Below are 23118 nucleotides of genomic sequence, written 5' to 3'. Positions count from 1 at the left end.
TAAATAAACTAAGCAGCTGTGACATAGACGATTGCATGGTCAGGTGGGTGGTGAATTGACTTAAGGGATGCACCTAGAGATTGGTGGTGGAAGGGTCAGTATAGACCTGGAAAGATGTGGGCTGTGGGGTTCCCCAAGGTTCAGTCTTCGGACCAGTGCTGTTCAATATCTTCATCAGTGACCTGGATGAGGGCATGGAGAGCACTCTGTCCAAATTCATGGATGACACCAAATTATGGGGCAAAGTAAACATGCTAGTGGGCAGGAAACACATTCAGGTGGGATTTGGACAGATTGGAGAAGTAGGCAGAGCAAATAGGATGCAGTTTAACAAGATAAGTGCAAGGAACTGCACCTAGGGAGAAGGAATCTCCAACACGCTTACAGACTGGGAGATGACTTCCTAAGCAGCACAGCAGCAGAAAGGGATCTTGGACTCATAACCAACTCCAAGATGAACATGCATCAGCAATATGATGAAGTGATCAGTAAAGTTAACCACACTCTCTCATGCGTTAGCAGGTGCATCATAAACAGGTCTAGGGAAGTGATACTTCCCCTCTATGCAGCATTGGTAAGACTGCAGCTGGAGTACTGTGTTCAGTTTTGGAAGCTGCACTTCAAGAGGGATGTGGAAAACCTTGAGAGGATCCAGAGGAGGGCTACTTGGATGGTTAGGGGCCTGAAGGTAAAGTTCTATGAGGAGAGATTGAGGGACCTGGATCTCTTCAGCCTCTGCAAAAGAAGGCTGAGAGGGGATCTAGTGGCCATATACAAATTTGTCGGGGGGGCGGGGTGGGGGAAGGACAGCAAGGAATAAGAGATGCTCTGTTTACCAGGGCACCTCTTGGAGTTCCTAGAAACAATGGCCACATACTGACAGAGAGCAGATTTAAATTAGACACAAAAAGAACTTCTTTACTGTACGTGTTACTGGAATATGGATTCCAAGGGAGATGGTGCTCTCCCCTATCTTGGTGGTCTTTAAGAGGAGACTGGACAAGCACCTGGCTGGGGTCACCTAACCCCAGTGCTCCTTCCTGGCCGGGACAGGGGGTCAGACTCAATGATCTGACAAGTGCAAGGTACTGCATCTGGTGGGGGAAAAAACAGCAGCATTCCTACAGGCTGGGGAACTCCCTTCTCACCAGTGCAGAGGCAAAAAAGTATCTTGGAGTCATTATTGATGCCAAAATGAACATGGGCTGTCAGTGTGGAGATGCAGTCAGGAAGGCCAACCACACCTTGTCATGCATTCACAGATGCTTCTCAAGCAGTTCCAAGGAGGTGATCCTTCCCATCTATGTAACACTGGTCAGGCTGCAGTTGGAGTACTACAACCAGTTCTGGGCGCCGTACTTCAGGAGGGATGTGGACAACATGGAGAGGGTCCAGAGGAGGGCCACTCGCATGAGTGAGGAGGGGCAGCAGTAAAGGCCCTATGAGAAGAAACTATGGGACCTGAACCTGTTCAGCCTCCACAAGAGAAGGCTGAGGGGGGATTTAGTTGCCATTTACAAACTAGTCAGGGGGGACCAGCAGGCACTGGGGGAGTCCCTGTTTCCCTGAGCACTACCAGGAGGGACTAGAAATAATGGTCACAAACTGGCAAAGGGTAGATTCAAACTAGAAATCAGGAGGCGCTACTTCACTGTCAGGGCAGCTAGGATCTGGAGCCAACTTCCAAGAGAAGTGGTGCTAGCTCCTACCCTGGGAATCTTTAAGATAAGGCTTGACAATCACCTTGCTGGGGTCGTTTGGCCCCAGAACTCTTTCCTGCCATGGCAGGGGGTTGGACTTGATCATCTCAGGTGCTCAGGTCCCTTCTGACCCTACCAACTATAAACTATGAAACTATGATCTACCAAGGTCCCTTCTGACCCTAAACATCTATGAAATCTATGACATTCCCTTTGCGTAAAAATAAATTATGCTTTGACATTAGGACTTTGCCCAGTATTCCTATATTACTCAGGCCTCCTGAATTCCTTATACTTTCTATCTCCATTGTCTTTATCTAGTTTGTTCTCTGTCTTTGTAGCGATCTAGAATGTTTGGTTATAAACGCATAAATTATTATCAAATGGAAGAGACATGGAGCTGACTTCTTCACAGTATTACAACCCTAATTATATTTTAAATATTCCAATATATTTAGTAACTCAGATAAGAATATTGAATACTGTTCTGTATTTTATAGATCAAAACCAGAAAACTATTCTTTACATTAAGAAATTCTGTTTTTAGCTGACCAGAGATACATTTTTTAGATTTCAAAATATGCAAAACTGTTTAGACAGGTCAAACATTTTATATTTAAAATTCCAAATGGAAAGTGACATTCAAGTGAATGTTTAGAAAGAATCCAGTGTTATGGAATAATGGTGACACTAATTTATTCTTGAAAGAATATTGTGACAAACTAATCAGAATGTTAGAAGGTGTTAAAATTAAAGAAGAAACCCTGACCATGAGCATGCAGTTTAAATGCCCACATGGTTCAACTTTGCAAAACATCTCAAGAAACATATTAACCTGACAGTTTTAGAGATGAACATAAACGACAAATTAATTTTCCTCAGTTCTGCAGTAACTGTTTTGCAAGCTTATTCTAATCCTATTTTCAGTAAAAGCTGAACCAGGGCAAATTATCTTTGAAGGAAACGGGGCTTAGGTACCATGGTTCAACTACCATTTATCTTGGGATAGAGCAGACATATGAAACAATTACAGGGAGGCAGATGGTGTACAATAATTCCCCCTCATTTTATATCTTAATATAATTTGTTCTTGTCCATACCTAGGCTCTATAAGTAGGAAGTCATTTGGAATTCCAGTTCCAAATCAAGCAGAACAGTGATCATGTGAATTTAGGTTCCTCATATTCCATCTGAGTTTCTGAACCACTATAAAACCTATTTTAAGTGGTGGTTATGAAATATTGTGAAACATTTTGGTTTATCCTGATATAGAATAGAGCATTTTCCTGAAATCTTAAAAGTATTTGTTAGATGGAAAAAATCTTTTATTCCCCAGAACTATTTATTCCCCCACTCGCTCCACAGCCCCTGTCCCCCCACAGCAGAGGCAGGTCACCCTGGAACATTGGGGGCAAAAGGGACCAGTTGCAAATGCAAGCAAGGTCACCCAGACCATTGAGGAGATGCTTGCTCTGAATGGCCAGTCCTTCACCTTTGTTGAGCGGCCAGGGTTCAGGTGGCTCCTGGCACTGCTGGCTGCATCCTACCAGGTGCCCGCATGCACCACCTTCAGCAGGACAGTGGTGCCCTCCCTATACAAAGCATGCAGGGAGCACTTGAGGGAGGAGCTGCACAAAGCAGGTCCACAGGTGACCGTGCACTTCACCTCAGATATCTGGAGCAGCCGGGGTGGAAATCATGCGTACCTCTCCCTCACAGGGCACTGGTGTGGCCAGTCAGGCCATTGGTGGGCTGTCCTTCATGCCAACGTGATGGATGAGTCCCACACAGCAGCAGAGATAAGGGAGGCCATGAACTGCATGGTGCAGGGGTGGCTGGGCATTGGGCTTCATGGTCACCGACAATGGGGCCAATATGGTCAAGGCAGTCTGTGATGCCAACTTTGCTGGTACTGTCTGTGTGGCACACAATTTACATCTGATTGTGAGGGATGCCTCGGAGGGGGACAGGGCTGCCGGTGATGGCGCCAGCAACACCAACAGGATCGTTTCCAGATGCAGGAAGGTGGCAGGCTACTTCCACCGGAGTATCAAGGGGGGCAGAGCTAAATGTCCCACAGCACAGAATCATGCAGGATGTGGTGACTCGGTGGAACGCCACATCCCTGATGCTTGAGAGGCTGGTGGAGCAATAAAAGGCCATCCATGAGCTCGTCTTGCTTGGGGAGATTGGGATCAGTGGCCCCCTGACCAAAGCTGAGTGGGACGCCATCTCTCAGATCTTGCTGGTCCTCAAGCCCTTCCTCGAGGCCACTGAGACCCTCAGTGTTGCTGATGCCTTCCTCAGCCAGGTGGTTCCCATAGTGAAGGAGCTCCGCAGCCAAATGGAGAGCTTCCTGGGGGCCAGTGTTCCTGGCTGGGGCAGGCTGCTTTCACCAGATGTGCAGGTACTGGTGAGGCAGCTGAACGAGGGCCTTAGGAAAAGGCTTGAACCCTTGGGGTCCAACACAGTGCATATGCTGGCTGCCATCTGTGACCCAAGGGTGAAGGGCACCATATGTGTCAACAAGACACTGAGTCACTGGAGGGAGGTACTTATTAAGAAAATGATGGAGGCGGTACAGCAGAGGCAGGGGGAAGTGGAACAGGGGGATTCACTGCCTGAACCCAGCCTGCCATCCACGAGCCAGTCTTCCCCTCCACCACAGGTGCTGCCAAGATGGGCTAAGGCCATGGCAAACATTAGGGGGTCCAGACACACCAGACCCCAGGATCAGGCAGACAGCCCTCACACTGTGGTGTCTGCCTATCTTGCTGAGCCTGTGGAGCCTCTGGACTGCGGCCCCCTTGGCCTACTGGGCAACCCGCAGCCTGATGTGGTTGGATCTGGCCACAGTTGCCCAGGAATACCTGTCCTGTCCACCGACCAGTGTGCCAAGCGAGAGGGTGTTCAGCATGGCTGTGGATGTTGCGACACCCCACCGCACCTGCTTGGATCTTGGTTTGGTAGAGCAGCTGGTGTTCCTCAAGGTGAACCTCCCACTGCTGGGGCTCCCCAAGCTCCAGGTGCAGATGGAACGAATGTCACCCTCCTCACTCCATCTGTATCACAAGTTTTGTCTTTCAGCAGCCTAAGGTGCATTTTCCCCCAAACCCCTACACCTATCACCATGAAAGTTGGCAGGCTTAGTGGGCTCCTCAGGGGCTAGCAAGCCTGCAGTTTTGAGCTCCCTGTGCACATAGAAGTTAGAGGTGGTTTGCTCTCAAGAATTTGGAGTGCAGTTTCTCTGCACCCCCTGAATCTATCTTGTTGAAAGTTGGCAGGCTTTGTGGGCTCCTCAGGAGCTACCAGTCCAGCAAGTTTCATCAGGATCAGACAAGACATGCCAAAGTTATAGCCTACTTTCACCTTCCCCATTACAGCCTATGGGGAAGTCGAAGCAGCTTGAATATTCAGCTGAGCTTTGACCTCGAGTTGAAGCGGACCCGCTTCGACTCGAAGTGGACAGCAATTGAAGTGGGACCCGGTTTAATATTCGACATGGCTGTCGAATCAAATATTACCTGCTCTGCACAGCCCTAAAAACTATGTCTTACCCGGAAATTTTACTGTGCAACTTCACTAAGATTTTTTTCTGTACTACTTCTTGACCATTACTTAAAAACATGAAGAGTGTACAGTGAAAAATGATCCTGGGGATTAATGATGCTCAATGTAACTGCTAATGAAGTAGCTCTTCTGGATGCTTTCACATTCTATGCTGTTGCTTCTACAAGACAGGAATTACTGATACAACATGTATAAAAAGTGAAGATGTTAAAAATGGTTTTCCCTGGTAAAAAATGACATTTCAAACCTTCAAAGAATGAGTAGCCATCAACGATGGAATGGTATGCTCTGTAGAATTAAACAAACAAGATATTGTAAATGTAATCCACAAGCTGCAAAAATATATCTGCGATGAAGAACGTGATAGAAGTATGGCCTTTCTGTGTAACATGCATGATGCCATTTCAGTTTTGTGTTAGGCTTTGAAACAAAGTAATAGAAACAGTAGAAAACTGCAAAAATATTTATGTTATAAAAAAGTACTGGGATTGAAAATGAAAAACTGTTAGATGAGTTTAGATAGGTATTTCAGAAAGTTGATATAAAATTTAGATGTTGAAGTTTCCTCGACTGTATTGTATTGTAGTAATAAATTAAGAAGCTACCATGAAGTCCCAAAACAGTACAGAGCACTCCATGTGGGCCTTTTATTTTGCTCAACTTACTTTGCTTCTGCTCACATTTTTCTTTGTTTTTGCCCCCACATCAGTACAGATTACATCAGCACTGGACTCAACAAGAAGTATAACATCCAAGTTTCATTAATCTACAACTCTATCAATATCATATATGCCATTACCTGCCTACAATGGCTGTCTGCTGTCAACATCAGATAGACATGGTGATCTCTACATGTAAGATGAATAAACACAATCTGACATCAGCTGCAGAAAGACACAAAGGCCTGTGTCTGAATACTCTAACGCCCCTGAGCACACTATTGCTTACCTCAAGATTGCTATTCCTGGGCAGAAAAATTTTAAAAAACAGTTTGAACAGAAAATTGTGGGACAAGAAATCATCCACAAACTGGATTGTGGTAAATGTGGTTTAAACAGGGGCTACAGATTTCTGTCCCATTACCTGGATTAGCTTTGTGACTCCATTTTTCCTATGAATTCCTTGCTTTTATTCTATGGATTGTTTGATTGTATTCAGCACTGTCCCCTTCCTCTTTCTTCTTTTCCCACCTTTTGTATTTAAATCACTCATTCCACTTTAGACACTGCTCTATGTTGTCCCTTTCACTGTATCTGATGAAGTTATGAAAGCTTGGGTTCACAGCATCTGTTGAATTCATGAAAGGTTGGGCTCTATGTATATCTTGTTTAGTTAGTCTATACAGTGTATATAAGGTGCATATCTCCCTTGCTTTCTGTGTGCTTATTGGTCACCAGTTATTAGAATGAAAAGGGCTCTATGCAATGTGGTTTTAATAACTAGTACACTCTATAGTACCAATGGGCATTTTTATACATGCTCCACTAGTAGGGAGGGTGGCACTTTAATTAGAGCAGCTAATCTGTCCTAATTAAAGCCCACAGCATCTCATGTATCAGTAACGCCGTGTTTCAAAATGGCAGCAGGGGCACTGCAACTAAAGCTTATCAAATGATCTTTAGTTAAAGCACACCTGACACCATTTTATGCATGGGGGTGCTGACACATGAGACCCGGCACACTAAAAAGCACTCTCCAATAGACTTAAATAATCTGATGCACTGTAATTACAGCACATTGGACCCACATCCCCGCACATCTACAAGCACCAAATAGTAGTAGTAATAATGGCAATAATAATTTAAATCCTGTAGAAAACTCAGTTCCATCTCTGTAGAAATCCTGATAAGATTATGGCTTCAGAAAAATATAGTTTTCGTATTCATTTTTAGAGATGTTCTCTGATAGAGATCCCAGTCAGCTTCAATGAGTATATTTTGTATGCTCTGATTTTATCATTTCAAATGATTTTAACTTTTTTTTTCTGGCATCCACTCATAAAAGTTAATCAGGCTTTTCAAAGATCAATCCCATATTTTTCAGTCAGCCTTCACTAGTTTGCACATTGTTGTAATCTGTGAAAAAGATTTTATCTGCTGAAGCTAGGTTGATTTTGATTCTCAAGGAGAAGCATTTGATTGAGCCTAAAGTAGAGTTTTACTCAGCGGGTGGGAATCCAGGAAGACAGTATTTTCTGAGCTGTGCTCTTTCATTTTGGGTATAACAGTTTTGCGTGGCTGTTGTGGTAAACTTAAGATAATAAGCAAGTTTATAATAGCTCCAGATATGTAATTGTGAACTTCTAATCCATAAAACTGTATTTTTGGTGGGAAGGAGGTTCACCTAGATTATTTTATTATCAATGTCTGATGCAACAACAAAGATAAGTAAGAGAATTTAAAACAGGACATCAGATGGTAGAGTATACTTTCAATTTCTTCCATCGACAAACATCAGTACAAATTCTAATGTACAAGCATATCTCCTATTTCATGAGAAATACAGATCAAAACAGAGTTTGGCTAAGCAAGTTCACAGCCATTTATTTTTTTCAACTGTGGTTTCTTCGTGTCATGAATGTCATTTCAGATTTATCTTCTGTCAGAATTATACAGGCTATCTGCCATACAAAATTCATGTTATCATTTAACCTCATCTATCTATCCATTTGTAAAGCGTCTATCAAAATATTATCTAGACACATAAGTGAAAAGATCAATGCTATTATAAACAGAATAACCCACACCTCAACAAATCTCTCATTCTCTAAAATCTCTATTAGTTTTTGACATATGTGGAAAATTAGTAGTTTAAATTCTAATTTTGCTAATACTTCAAAACAATGTGTGATACTTTCCCAAAGATTACAAATAGCTATGTGATGGAATTATTCTTCTGAGGTACCACAGTAAAGTAACAAGAAAATTTTATAAACTAAACAATAATATGAGAAATGTAGTAAATCCTGTGTATAATAAAAATGTTTTATAAAACATTTGAATATTGTTATTAAGAAGAATTATTTTATAACTCTCTCTTTACCCAACTGTGACTGACTATGAATCAAGAAAGAAAGTTATTCATTACTTATACATATTTATACATACATTCTTTATATAATTATAAAAAAATGAAGTGGATGAAAGGAAGGGAAATTTGAGTCCAAAACTAATTTATCATGTTAAGGTATTCTGCAAAAGAAATAGAGAGACTATTATGATGCATTTATTAATTGCATTTATCCCTTTTCAGTTTGCATATCATCTAAAGATTTACTCTGAATTTATTTACAAATATTCAATGAATGATTTATGCTATTATAATTTAGCATCTGTAATGTTTGTTGACTACTTGTGGCAAACATTGCTTTGATTATTCTCCATTTCTGCTATATTAGTTGGTCATCTAAGTCACCAGGGCTTTTTCTTGTCCCTGTACCATATAACTTCAAACAATAAAGGGCATGGCCATCTGAATTTATGAGGTAAATTCTTGGGCCAATATATTTCAGCACAAGTAATATACGCATGTATATCACTTATATTTTTTCCTTTTCACAAATATTCTAGGGACCAAAATTTCCATTAAATAATGTTAGAAAGAAGTGAAAAGCAATGAAAATGATTAGATTGTTAAAACAAATATTATGTTTTAGTAGTTCTGATAAAACTATAAATTTCTCATTTATTGGATTATATATAAATTACGTATCCATTTCTCTTCTCTTCATACACAGGTTACACTGGCATACCATGAAATTAAAATAATGCTTCTATAAATATTTTTGTCACTGCTTTTATGCAGATGTCCAGAATCAGTATTAAACCCCAAAAGAGCCCAAAATTACACACTAATGTAAAAATCAGAAGACAGCTTCCTCCTATAGAGGGTAAGGTTACAGCTAGCTCATCACACGGTTGCTTTCATGTACCAACTTTGCTGTTTCCTGTGCATGAGGCAACTGATTTATAGGTTTTTATTTTTTTTAGACGTGAAGGCAGCAGAGCTGCTTCCAAAGTGAGTGAAAACCGCATAGACATAAAAATCACCAGAAGGCATAATTAAGTACCTCTTACGACTTCAAGACAGTGCTTCAGTGGGAGATATTAAATAATGCCACATAGTTCTAGTTCTTTTCTGAAGAAGTGAATTGTTCCTTTAATAAAGACAGAGGGAAATGATGGTCATCTGTACAATAATGTCTGACCTTCAGTTTCTCCCAGGAGTCTAACATGTATCTTAAGTGACAAGTAACAATCCCTGTGGTCTTCTCCAAATGAAGATTCTTAAGGGTGTCAAAAATCTGGCCATTGGCTTCTAAAAAGCCACAAAGGGTGATAAAATGGAGGCAGCTTAATGCAATCCTGGTACTCCTATAAGAAACATATGTTGCTTAGTATTACTTTGTGCCAAGAGAGTTGGAAATAGCAGCACGGTCCTCACATATCAGTGACATCTCATTGTTCTAGAGCCTGTCTATGTTACCAGAACTGTCTCCATGTATAGGTCCAAAACTAGATTGGAAGAGTTCTAGGAGGATGTAAGTGATAATTGCAATTGCAGTTGATTTACCACCATTTTTCCACTCCTTTAACCTAGTGGTTAACAAAATTTACAGTCTTGTGAATTGTTCTGGTTGGGAGGAGAAATTGATGGAGTAAGGTATTTCCATGCAATTCTGCTCATTTATAAGGAATGGAAAAAGCCCTGTTAGTTCCTTGAACACAGCTAGAATTAATAACAAGAGAGATAGTGTCTATTTCACATCTTCAAGTCCCTTTCTGTTACCGCTCATTCCAAACACACTTTCCTTTGTTTTTCCCCAAGGCCATGCTACTGATGTTTCTATGCTGTGTCTGGAGCATCCCTGCTGCTTTGTATTTCTCTGACACACAAACCATCACAAAACAAATTTCAGACAAATCCATATGTGCATTAGTTTTGGTCAGTGACATGAGCCTGGATTTTGGAATGAAGCATTTGTTATTGTTTTAGCTAAAGGATTATGAATATATATTTATTTATTCATTGATCATACATCTTTCCTTCTATCCTGGCACACAAGACAGAAACTGATCTTTTCCACTATACTGTCTGATACTCGTTGCTACTTCACCTGCTTTGTGAGACTCAGATCATCTGCTTTGCCCTCCTTATTAAGGGTTTTCTTATAGTCTGTCTTGGATATTCTTATTTTTTCCATACCAGTGGTTTTCCAGTTGAAAGATTGAAAATAGGAGTTGTAAATTGGCATCCAGCACAAATGCCCCAAACATGTCTAGCACCTTTTTCTGATGGAAAGATGCTAGTTAGTGTGTGCGTGTTGCTTTTGAAACTGTATCTTAGATCAGTTTAAAATTAAAGGAGGTGATTACATCTCCCAGTTTTGGTAAGGTTTAGACAAATCCATAATAACATATATAATTAGCAGTAGAAAGATCACTCCTGAGTAATGTTTTCTTGGGCAGTATCACAAGATTTAACATTTCTAGTAATTGGTTTCCTCCTGAACAGAACACAAAAATCTCTTTTTATTTAGGGAGCTTCACACCTGCCTCTGATCACCAGAAATCCCAGTGGTTCAGTTCACCTATGGTTGTAGAGCCTGCCCATGATTAAAACTGATCATAACATTTAGTTAAGTTAAATATGGTAGATCTTATCTTTTGTTTTTGCTTATAGAAGAAAAGACTTCTAAATGATCATAGCTCAGAACAAAAATATCTGACTTTATCCCTCCATGAATGGCATTGAAAACACTATCGACTTTTCTTTAAATCTTCACATTTGGAAGGATTTATCTGATGCCATTGTCAATTGTATATGCACAGTAAAACCACCATGCATGGCTTTGAAAATTCTGGGGATCAAATACTGGCCTTTTAATAATTATTCTATCTTTGCAAAATTTCACTTAACAAAACAAAACAGAAAACCTTGTACCTTTTCCAAAGTACTTGATATCTGGCTGTTTCCATTGTGTTACAATTTTAACTAGCCTAAACATTTATTTCTAACTCATATTCTTCAAGAATTATTCAATCTAGTCTAACTCCCAATGGGAAAATCAAGAAAGCAAGTCTGACACTGTCCTAACTTTACACAAGACAGAGAAATCTTATCTTCTGTTTAGTTAAACATTTTTTATATGTTCTTTTATCTTGTCACAGAATGAAAAAATACGTTGTTTCTACAAATACTGTCAAATACTTCAGTCTGCTATTCAGAAAAGGCACTTGTGTCTTTATGTATACTATGGCCATGAATGTCGTCCTTAATTATAATCTAGAGGTTCACATTATTATTATTCATGTGTAAAAATGTTTATGGTATTCTTCTTTCTTTATATTCATACAATAATGCTTATTGTGGATACAAGCTCTTCAGAAAATAAAATACCAAAACAAACTCAGTTACATTAACAATACAAGGAAAAAATAAAATGGAAGAAGCAGTGACTTGAAATGCAACTCCTCTGTACTGTGCTACTTACTGAAGTGGTGTTTTATATTTCAAGAGAGCCTGAAAAAACAGGTGTGAGAAACTTTGTAAAAGAACATAAATCAATGCACTGGTCAAATTAGACATTAGCAGTTTATGCATCCAAAACATGGGCTTATTTTTAAGAGTAACATCAGAAAAAAATCAATACCCAGAATATAAAGCAGCATTATTCACTTTAACCATAGTCACATACTAAATGTGCACTTTGCTTTAACATATGAGGTCAGATACATTTGCAGACCAAGCTCATTATGTACAGCAGGGGCTTCCCTGACTCCTTCTGTGTAAGCTTCCTGTATGCCAACTTCTTAATCCCCTTTACTTGCCACAATACTCCCATCCCCTCCTATACTAGGGGCTCTTTTCTTTTCTCTTGTGCATACCTTCTGTCCTTTTTCCTGGACACCAAATTCATTCCTTCTCCGCTGCATGCCAAAAGTTCCATTCCCTCCATGTACTCAGACCTCTTCTCCCCATATCAGGAGCTCACAATACACCCATTCTCCCAATTATTCTCTTTTAATCCATAACTGGTCCCTAATACTTCTTACCTTAACCAGGGGCCATGAGTGATACCCTATTTTCTCCTTTTCCATCCTTCCAGAGATCTCAAATATTCTCCCTATGAATTTTAATATTATAAACCCAAACAAAATGAAAACTTTGAATGGTATAATTTCCACATGAGACAGCAGAAAGAATACAAGAAAACAGAGGAGTTTGTCAAAGACCTCAGACTGTTAAGCCTGAAATGCAACTTTCAGGACCTAAAACAGTCCACGATAAGAGACCAAATAGTACTGGGTATAAGGGATACAAGCCTCAGGAAAACACTGCTAGAGGATCCAGGGCTTAATATGGAAAAGGCAGTTAGAGTGTGACAAGTGGCTCAGATAACAAATGTCAGGCAGCAGAAGCTGAAGGAAAAAGCAGAACAAGCTGAATCAGACAGGATTACAAGACTGTAAAAACCTAAGGCAAAGGAGGACCCCACTATGAAGTAGGCAAGGATCAAATGCTGGCCTTTTAATAATTATTAAGGAGAATTGCTTGAAGAAACAATGGTCAGCTGCAGATACCAGGACGTTACCACAAACCCATGCAATGCCCTGCATTTGGTAAGTCCTGAAGCAAAAGCAAAAGATTCAATCGCTTTGCAAAAGTTTAGAGAAAGGAACAGGATGCACCACACAAAAAATATCAGGTGCATGCTGTACGCAAGGAGAGGAAGAATTCATCATTTGCACAATGCAAGAAGAAGTTAATTCTTCTGAGATTGGACAATAACTCTGGACACCAGTGGACTAGTGGTAATTTTTAAATCAGACACAGGGGCACAGCTCAATGTAATACCAGAATACATTATTCAAAAAATGAAAACTAAACCTGTGTACTATGAGAATAAGAAAGTGAAACTTAGAGCACATAATGAAAATATGATTGCAAACAAGGGTGCTTGTGCACTGCATGTTAGACACAAAGGTAATATAGTAAAAATTAAGTTTGTGATGGTCCCAGGAAAGATAGTGCCAATTATTGGGTTGTGAATATGTAAAACTCTAGGTTTGCTTAAGAGAATTAATGCCATTGAGTGAGTAGAAAGCAAAAACATAAGAGAAGAGTTTTATGATGTGTTTCAAGGCAAAGGGAATCTGTCAACTGAGTACAAGATAGAAATAAGAGAATCAGATACTACCACTATACATGCTCCTCTGCAAGGAGGGTAGGGCTCTCCTCTCACCATCTTGTGCCCACCCAGCATCATGGTTCCTGAGGTTGCTTCTCTGGGGACTCCTGTTACTCCCTGTTAGTCTCTATGCTTTGTATTATATAAGAGGGCTCAGAATGACTATTACAGGATTGCACCTGCAATCTGGATTCAAAGACTGAGAATGAAATTAATTCAAAGACCAAGGATTCAATGTCATTTAGGGTCAGTCAGTCATTTTGGGAGAGCAGGAAGACATAATGGATTAATGTGCTACAAGATGTTATTTAGTGTTATCACCTATATTTACTTTACCTATATATCATAGCTGAAGCACTTAAACCTGTTCTATAGATGGCAGAAGCCCTGTGCACCCATCTATCTTATTTTCTCTCTTCTGTTTTTCTGATTTTGCATCCCAGGTTCCATCCCAAATCAACAGTATTTGGTATTGATGCTTAGAACACAATGGGTATATCTACCTCTCCACTGTAGTGTTTTGCATGTCTACACCCAGTGTAGCACTAAGCAGAAACACCCAAACTAATTCAGGTATGGAAAGCAGTAAAGCTACACATTAGTGATGTTCTATGTTGAGGCTAGCATACTTAATTCTTAGTGTGGCTAATTAGCTCAGGAAAAGAAGTCACAAATGCGATATGCAGCTCCCAATATTAGAAACAACTTCAGTTGAACTAGCTTAGGTATCTCTGCACAGCACTGTAGTATGCTATACAGCTGTACCCACAGACATATAGGGTTGAAGGCAGGGCCTCATATGCTCGGGTAACAAATTAATACTATTATTTTTTGTTAAATTCCTTTTCATGAATTCTAATGAATTCTAGCTAGTGAAAACTCCACATGAAGACTATATGCTTTCGTTTATTATTTCTTAAGGCTAGATGAACATATGTAGTGTATCCAAACTTAAATGCTATGGACACATAAGTAGGCCATATAAGAGGAGATATGTATATCTATAGAGAGAGAGGGAGAGAGAGAGTGTTACAGTACACACGGAGAAAATCAGAAATTTGCAATTCAGTAGTTGTTCTTCTTGTTCTAAATAGGAGGAAGAAGCTCTTCTATTAACCATTTAGGATATAATTTTCTTCTATCACAAACTCAAGCAATACAGTTTTTCTATATAATTCACAGTCCTATAATGCCACTGAAGAACAATTCCCACCTTCTCTCTGACATCAAGACAAACATAAATATACTGTCAGGTGTTTGTTTTCAACACTAAAGTTGGACCCCAATTCAAGTCACAAAATTCCTGCCCTCTTTCTTTCTTTACCTCCCTCCTTCTTACTCAAGGAAAGGATGACTTTGGAATTGAACTCTGATACCATAAGGAATTAATAGCATTTCTTGACAGTTTAGGAGCTCAGTGGTACAGGTTTCATATCACTTTGTCTTATAAGCTGAATGGTCAAATGAAAATAAGCTCATGGGTGAAAGCCCACAAGTTTAGAAGATTTCTTGGACAGAGTTTAAATCTCTGACAAATATACATTGTGCAGTTTTGCTTGCTCTCCTCCCTTCTCTTTGGGAATGAATTAATATGAATATCACCCCCTGGGCAAGGACTGCCATCTTTCTATCTTAATATGACACAGAGCACAATGGCTCCAATAATAGAAATATCTACCACTAATAATAGCAGCTTCAGTAATAGCAGACCAATAGAAATTAAAATGATAGAATAGTCTGTTGTTATCAAATGGGAGACTCTATATAAGAGATAGAATTGTGATTTTTTTCCCCTTATAAATCTTCATCGTACTATCTCATGTATTTTCCATGAGACATTGAGGACTTAGGTGAAAAGAAGTTTTCAAAGAAATCATTGCTAAATATATTATTTAAAAGGGAATAATTAGACCCAGAATTTTATTAATTCATTTTAAAGTGAATACCTGTATCAAGAGGCCCATGCAAAATTAGTGACCATTTTCCACAGCTAACGGATCCCTTTACATAAGAGATAAAACAACAAGGAAATTACATAATTTATTTGTCTCTTTCTCAAAAAATAAGAAATCAGAATGATGACAACTCAAGATACTTCAAATTCTGTCTTCATGATGGTATTTATTTCTCAAGTTGATTCATGGATTTTAGTTATGTACTTCTTAGGTTAACTAGAGATGCACAAAACTGAGGAAATTTTTGGTTTAGTAAAACATTACACACATCTTTTTTTTTTTCTTTTCCAAACTAAATTAAGGGGTGGTTCAGGTTCAGACCATACTGTACCAGTGTCTGAGATTCCCAGGGTTAAAGGTAAAATGATAATCATGTCTTCTGTTGCGTGCCATTGTATTCTTGGCTCTTACAGTTTATATCTCTAGAATTTTCCCCAGCCTTACTTCATTCTTGCTGTATTCTTTGCTCCTTGAGAATTTTGTTCTATTTGCTTTCCTTTCGTTTTTGAAATATTCCAATACCCCATTTTTACTTATGTACCATTTATTTCTAGTTTCTTTGAATGTTGGATAATATTCCCTTCCATTCCCTCCTTTTAAGTCCCTGTTGTCTCCTACAGCATCTCTTGTTTAAGTATTTTATTTGTCTTGGTTGTTTCCTATTCCCTTGATGGTTAGAAAATGGTATTTAAAGGTTTGCTTTTGGGAATTGGCTTGTAGGTAAAGTAGATATGCTTTGGAGTAATGGCTCAAGCAACAGCAAAGGTTAATTGGTTTCTAAAGCCTAATTGTGACAAAGTTTCCTTCAAGGCCCACTGTGTCTCGAGCCAGAAGACACATGGGCTGGAAAACTGAAGACATGTAGCACAGTGTACCCAAAACAGAGATAAAGAGCTCTTCTGCAGGGGCTAGGTCACTGTGACCAACTACAGAGCCCTTAGGATTTCTTGTTTTGGTGGACAGACCAAATTAAGACACCACTAAATTACCAAATTAAGACGTGTGCGTGTGACGGGTGTGTTGAAACAAAAGAGTATGCTGAAAGAACAGAACATGGACAGTATGATGACTACAGGGAAACCAATCAATGGTATCAATGAATGAAGAGTCATGAGAGGGGAGAAAGGATACAAAAGGAGGGATTTCAGAGTAGCACCTTTAATATCCCCAAGGGGGGAACCTGAGGCCACCATGGACAGAGGGGATACCACCAGCCCATCTCACCCACTGTCGACCTCCAGGCTGCTGACGCCTGATATTCAAGAAAGAACCATGGGGTGAAGCTTGCATATTGGCCAGATGTTCCTTCCCTCTGTGACAATCCTAAGACTGGTAGATATAGAATTGGGGGGGGCGCTGTGAATTAGTTTTTTTTCCTTGCCTGCATTATTCTTATATGCTATAATTTTGCATCAATAACATTAGCCCATTATCAAATGGAAAAGTTCTGGTCAGTCTGAGGGTTTGGGTTTGCCTGGAACAAGGTATCTGGGTCATAAATCTAGTCTCAACATTCTCTTCTTGCATTATCACGTTTCCCTTTTCTGAACCCCCTCAGTTTACTTTTGTAAACTTGCTGAGTTTTTCATTGTTGCTCTACTTCTCTTGCTTTCCTGGTTCTGGTTAGCAATGGAAACTGCAGTTGAAAATCATTCTTCTCTTAGGATAAAATTCTGCCCTCAGATATTCATGCACTATTCCCTGGGTGGGCTCCTAAGGGAGATAGTCTCAGAACACCAGGTGCTGAGTTTGCAAGCTAAGCTTTTTTAATACTAATGGAGGACAGCTTATATAGCTATGTCCCCTATCTATATAAAATAGTCTGTTATCTTATATAATTTTTATAAAATCCACAAAAGTACTTAGTAGGCATGTCTACATGTGCGTTTATGCTGGCTTAAATTTACTGGACAGTAAATTACTGTGCAGTAAATGGGAATAGACCAGCATCTACACATGCAGGCTTTAGCACATGTATGCATGATGCAGGTAGCAAATTTATGCTTAAGGTGGCATAAGTTGCCATGTTTATTGCACAGTACAAGCATGCATGTGTAGATGTGTGCATGTACTGTGAAGTAATTTTGGTTACTGAGCAGTAAATGCACATGATTAGACACACCCAGTGACATTAATACACTTGTTTTGCACTTCACTCCATCTTACACTATACATGATCCTTTTTCAGGAAATACACTTGTTATTTTAAAGACATGGATTTTATCTTAAAATTAAAACAAACACTTTTTCCTCCAACTGCCTTTACAGATGACCACAGGGTCCTTTTATCTATAATTCTTTATATATTCTCTTAAATCTAGATACAGTCTTTTACTGCAGTAGAGTCTCAGACAGATGCTCCTAGTGGGAATTCCTACACTTTCTGTGATCTCTGGAACTAGTAAAGAGCATGTACATAGAACAGTAGAGCTTCTCTTTTGCCCTCCTGTTGCTTTTACCTGGCAGCTTGTCTAACCAGGAAATGGTAAGTACCTTGGCTTCCTGTTGGCAACTGTCCTATGCATTGTCAACATAAAGAAGGTAGAAGTCTTAAATGCAAGGCAGACAGACCTCCCATGATAACTCTTTTATAGGTTTGCCTCTGAGGTTCTGGGAAGTTCTTATGCTAGAAAGAGGAATGATTGTCTCATGATCATTGTCCCTCCTCTCATTCCCATATTGCTCCCTTTTCAATTGAGAAACCACATTTCTGCAAGGAAGGAAGAAAATAAGTAGCTATCAACTCATCAACTTGTCTAAGGGGAGCAGAGCTATTCATTAGGGCTGTACAAAACTTCTGGTGGTGATTTGATTTGGAGGAGATTCGGCTCTATTCAGTGGCCAAATCTCTGAATCTAATTCGAAACTGGGGACCAATTGAAAGGTCCAAATAGATCCAAAGCTCTCCAAATTGATTCAGAAAATATTCAGAGAGCTTCAAAAATTCAGGCAGACCCTGCTTGCTGCGGCAGAGAGCTGGACCTGGACTCCATGCTGATAAATAGGGGGCAGGGCAGAGGAGGGGGAAGGGTTCTATGGGGGGACCCCTGCCAAGGACTGCTCCCCCAATGCCCCTGAGCACCCCTCCAACCTCTGCCCATTCTCCCAGCGTTCCCCATAGATGCCCTGCTCAGCCCCAGCTCCCAGTTGTTTAAAAAAAGCCCCCACTCACCGGCTGTTGCCAGGTGGGGGGTGATCCCCACTGTCCCTCGCTGTGTGGGGGGCTCTCCCATGAGCCTACCAACCCCTGCCCACTCTCCCAGCCCCCTCCCCATGGCTGCCTCACCTGCCGCAGCTCTGGGTCCTTTAAAATAAAACAGAACAAAAAAAGCCCTGATTCACTGGCTGCTGGAGCTGCCTCAGGGCATCTGGGGGCTTGTGACATGGTGTGGGGCAGTGGGGAGCAGCAGGGATCACCCTCCATCTGGCAGAAGCCAGTAAGTGGGGTTTTTTTCTTTTTTCTGTTTTTAAGGGCAAGGAGCTGGGGCTGGACAGGGCAGCCATGGGGGGCGGGGGGCTGGGTGAGCAGGCAAAGGTTGTGTGGGGCAATCAGGCAGCAGGGATCTCCCCCCACCCCACCTGGCAGCAGCTGATGAGTGCAGGCTTTTTCTTTTCAAGGAGCTGGGGCCAGGTGGGGCTGGGAAGGTGGGTGGAGGATGGGGCCTGTGTGATTCAGAGATTCAGCTGATTTAGCCGAATTGATTTGGGACAGTGATTCAAATCACTGAATTGAATCACTATCCTTGGAATTGGCCAAATCTGAATTCAAAGCAAATACTAGCCACTTTGCACAGGCCTACTATCCATGTGAGCTCCTTGTCACCCCCACCTCACCCCTGTCTAAGATGGAAAGATACAGTTATTTAGGCTAACCTTGTGAGTATTGTCTCTAGCTGGCTTCTTCACATTTTAATGTGGTTTTGCTACAGCTTCATAGCTTGAATTGCTTAACCATTCTAACATTAATTGGCAATTTCCTGTGGTCAGAGTAATATATTTAAATGCTGTGTTATGTTTGTACTGAGACGAAATACAGGAAATTTTATAGTGGCAATGAAATAAAATCAGCAGGTGTGATTATCATGATAACTACACCCCAGGGTGCTGGGAGGCAAATGGCTGCATCTGGTACATAGTTTTCTCTCCAGGGTTGAGATTATTTCATGATAACCATACCACCCTAAAGGCCTATTGCTTAAGTAGTATTCATGACCCTTACACAGAATTATCCTCATACAGAACAGACTGAGCAGTTTCGTCTTACCCAGCTGTCTGCTTTTTTAACCTAATTGTATCTTTGTTCATTTCTACTCATTAAAGAGGAGTATTTAATATAAATGTAAAGTGTGTTATATATAATAGTAGAGCTCTGGATAAATAAAATGGTTACTTTGGATTAAGTGAAAATTACCATTATTTTTAGGAACAGTACAGCTGCTTCATCCCACACATCTGGTGGAATATAGCCAGCATAATTTGTCACAGAAGTCTTACCCCACTATTAAGGCATCTTCTAATGACATGAAGCAAGAAATATGATTATCACCCACTTTCTACTGCCAGGAAGGAACCAGCTGTAGAAAAGGGAGTAATGACAGGACTTTTCAAAATGGTGTTAATTCTCTGCCTTCTGTTTGGGCCTCTCATTGATAATGTGCATAATTTACAACAACCATCAGGCTATCTGACTTGTTAAGTATGGTGGATTGTCTAGATTAGAAAGTGGGTTGCCTAGCCTACTGGATTCTGTATTCAGGTTCTGGGTTTGGCTCACAGCCTGCTTTCTTCTTCCTTGTAAATTGTTCTTTCACAGGTGGCTACTGCCTATCTATTCTCTCCTTTGGTCTTAATTTCCCATTGGCATATTCCCTTATTGCCCAAATGACCTACAGCTGGGCTTCCTCAACAGGACTGAATATTCCCTCTTAAAGTGACTCTACCTTTGGAAAGTGAACAAGTGACTTTTACAATACTTTGCAATTCCCCCTCTTCTCTCCAGCTGTGCACACAATTTACAGAAGGAATCTGTCCTTATTTTTTGTTTATATGATTAAATTACCTAACTGCATTAGAAAATATGCTAGTATGGCACTAAAATTTTACTAAAGAATAGAAAATAAAACCTGCATTAGAGAGAAGTTGTATATTTCCAACAATAAATTATTTTGCAACCTTCCTTTAAAGATTAATATATTTTCCCAGCATTTAAAACTGAGCATACACACTCAAAAGAAGACAAAATGACAGGTAAGTGAGTGCTATGAAGTTAAAAACAAAGGCTTACTTCGTCTTAATGGGGCTAAAGAAAACTGCTAATTTCAGCTAGATAAAATGATAAGGGAAAGCAAGAGATATTATGAAGAATTAAAAGAGAAATATGTCTTCATTAGACATGTTAAAGTGGAAAATATTCTAAATAAAAAGGAAAAGGAAAGTATACATTTAGACAAGGTGCCAATTTTTCAATGAATTATATTAATATTCTATTTTTAAAGGGAGGGAATGCCACCAGATACTTCTTAATTAATTTCATAATCCCCACAAGCAATAAAAAGGATTATTGTGAGAATTATTTCTGTAATTTAGAAAAATTTTACTACTTAAAATCATTTTACTGTGATATCCTTTATTTTCATGTAGTAGAGGGTTAAGGTATGCCAGGGAAGTTAAATATGCCTACCAAATCCAAACACAGTAAATAGAAATTAAAGTCTTTGAATGTCTGAGCCTCAAGTTTTGATTTTGTTTAACAATGCAACCTTTTTTTTCTTTTCAAAAAGTGAGGTACAGATTTTTATATTCAAAATTTTCAGTAAATGTTTTTAATGTGAAATTATACATCAGATACAAACTAAAATGTGCTTTAAATCAAACATGAAATATTTTCTGCATCTTTTCTTTTGGTGAAGCCTTTTGAAACAAAATGTGCAAGACAGACAACAGGAAACAGTGAAAAAGATGCATGCTCAAGAAGCAAGGATTTATGAAATAAGTATACAGTGACAGTAAGTGAGATATCTTAACTTTTTATTTTTTTAACATTAATGATTAATAAAGTGTTTAAGAAACAAAAAAGAGTATGTAAAGCAATTTATTTTTTGCATTCATCTTTCAGATCAATAGACAAGTCATTCCACTCAAGAGGTAAGCAACAACAGAGCAATTTTCCATTTTCTGTTTTAACTTCAGGAACCCCAGCACACCAATCCCCTGAGAGCTCAGTGAATAATTTAATTCTCTTTCTAAAAGGAAAAAATGTCAAAATCCACAGGCTTTTCCTTTTAGAACATCTAAACAAAATTGTCTTCCTATGCAAGTCAAAGCTCTACTTTTCAGGCAGCCACTCAGCTGCCTGTCTAACATAGTTCTATGTCACATACTATAGACAAAGAATAAACTTGAAATTACATTTAGCCATGGTTCCAAATAGTATAAGCTGCTATTTGTTAGAAAACTGTGTTTTGCTTATATGCCAGTTTTGTGAGGGAAAAATCAAACTTTAGTGTTGACCTGTTAGCATTTTCTGAATGCTATGAGTAAAAAAGTTTATCCAGTACAAACTAGGGGTGTGTGAAATGGGCCCTATTCAATTTGGATTCAGATTTGGCCTGAATGAGGGACAGGGATTCAATTAATTGATTCAGATCACTGTCCCTGATTCAATTCAGCCAAATCCGAATCTGAAGATTTGATGCTGATTTGGAGAATCAGCGATTTGGACACAGACACAGCTTTAAAAGTTTTTTCTACATACCTTGAGAAAGCAGGCACAGCTTGTGATCACTGTGATGCTGGGGCACATGGAGAGGGTGGGTGGGGTTTGCTCAATGGCAAACCTGAAAGTGGACCGGAAATGCTTCTGAGTCTGCCAGGGAGCACACTGGGCCTGCCCCCCCAAGCCTCCTTGGCTCAGTGATTGGCCACAAGGAGATCCTGGGTGCCCCCTCAGACCCAGGAGCTACCAGTTGCTGAGCCAGGTGGGTGCAGAGACCCTCAGCACGCTCCCTGGTGGACCCAGAAGTGGACTGGAAGTGCTTCTCATCCACTTCTGGGTCTGCTGCCAAGCATGCTGGGGACCCCCCATGCTTCTGTGGGACACTCCATGTGTCGCAGCATTACAGCTCTCACAAGTCCCTGCTACCTAGAGGTATGTAGAAAAAACATTTAAAGTTGTCTCTATGTCCAAATCTCTGAATCTTTCTGAATCAATTCGGAGGGTTCTGATTTGATTGAAAAGATTAAAGTGTCCCCTGATTCAATTCAGATTTGGAGGCTAGTAGAAATTGAGATAGACAGTCATAAGGAAGTTTGTGGATTAACTTTATTGAACTATATTGGTCATTCTTGAGTTGTATGTTACTTTAGCAATATGATATACTTAATAATACATTTTGTACTTTGTTAATAAGATTTTTGTTTATTCATATGAAAATCAGAAGCACAAAATAGTATTTAATTTATCACATAAACAATGTTAAAAGATCAGGAATTTTCCTCTTCGTCGTATATGCTATGCAATTAACTTCAAAATATAAGCCTCTAAAGCAAATAGCTACTTTACTGAATTGAGACCTATTCATAAAAGCTTAAGCACATGGGAGCTGCCCTAGTCCTGTAGCATTATAAATGGGACTGCTCCTGTTCTTAAAGAGTATAGCTAAACACAGACATTCAGAGAGGTTAGGGGGAGATAAATCATGTT

This window comes from Crocodylus porosus, unplaced genomic scaffold (assembly GCF_001723895.1).
Source record: "Crocodylus porosus isolate Cpor-Errol unplaced genomic scaffold, CroPor_comp1, whole genome shotgun sequence".
NCBI classification, from domain to species: domain Eukaryota; kingdom Metazoa; phylum Chordata; order Crocodylia; family Crocodylidae; genus Crocodylus; species Crocodylus porosus.
The sequence above is the reverse complement of the archived record's forward strand: the minus strand, read 5'-3'. Positions refer to the sequence as shown.